This window comes from Triticum aestivum, chromosome 3B, assembly GCF_018294505.1.
Source record: "Triticum aestivum cultivar Chinese Spring chromosome 3B, IWGSC CS RefSeq v2.1, whole genome shotgun sequence".
Classification (NCBI taxonomy): Eukaryota; Viridiplantae; Streptophyta; class Magnoliopsida; order Poales; family Poaceae; genus Triticum; species Triticum aestivum.
In genome coordinates, this window is record NC_057801.1 from 618,452,421 (window position 1) to 618,453,267 (window position 847).

The following is an 847-nucleotide window of genomic DNA, read 5'->3' on the forward strand; positions in this document are numbered from 1 at the left end:
AAGAGATAAAACATTTTGAATAAACGGATCTACGAAAAAAGGAAAAACTCCCAGGTTGCGACAAGTGGCGCACATGCAGCGCGCCACTTGTCGCAACCTGGGGAAGTTGGAATGATCTCCGCGAGGAGTACTTCTTAATTAATGATTTCTAAAAGATTCTCAATACCGGAAAAAGTAATTACCTCACATGGGCCGGTCCATTGCCGCAGGGGATATGTGTTTTGTACCAAAAGCACAGTATTTCATGCAGCGGGCGTGATATGGGAGATGGGGAATACCTGACAAATTTGCTTTCAAGGCAGCTTTGCCCGAACTCCTCTTGATAGTTTTGTTGATGGGTTGGATGGGCCACGGTCTAGTTTTGCGTCAACTCCGCCACCGCTTGAGATGTTAAAATCATTTCCTATGATTTTGTTCACAGGTCTAAGGACTCAAACTTGAACCTCATATTCTAGCTAGAAACGCTCTTTTATTAGATCAGGGGAGTCATGTATGATTGGGTGCTCCTCATGATCAGGATGTTTTACCTATATTTTTCAACTTTGATCAATAAAGCCTAGTAGTTTTTGCTAAAAAAAACATTATTTCATCCCCTCATATTTAAGGGTACCCTTTGCTAATGTCACTTTCACCTTCTCAGATACTGACAAGTGACACATTGCATACGCGTCACATGTCGCAACTTTGAAGTTTTTCATTTTTCATAGATTTGTTTATTTAAACATTTTGTTTTGAATATGCGTTCAAACCTCAGACCGTTTTTACCGTTGGATTTCCCTCGTCGAGATTTTTGAAAGATCCCATGTTAATAAGTTTTGGTGAACTTTTCTTTCAGAAAAAATCGGGA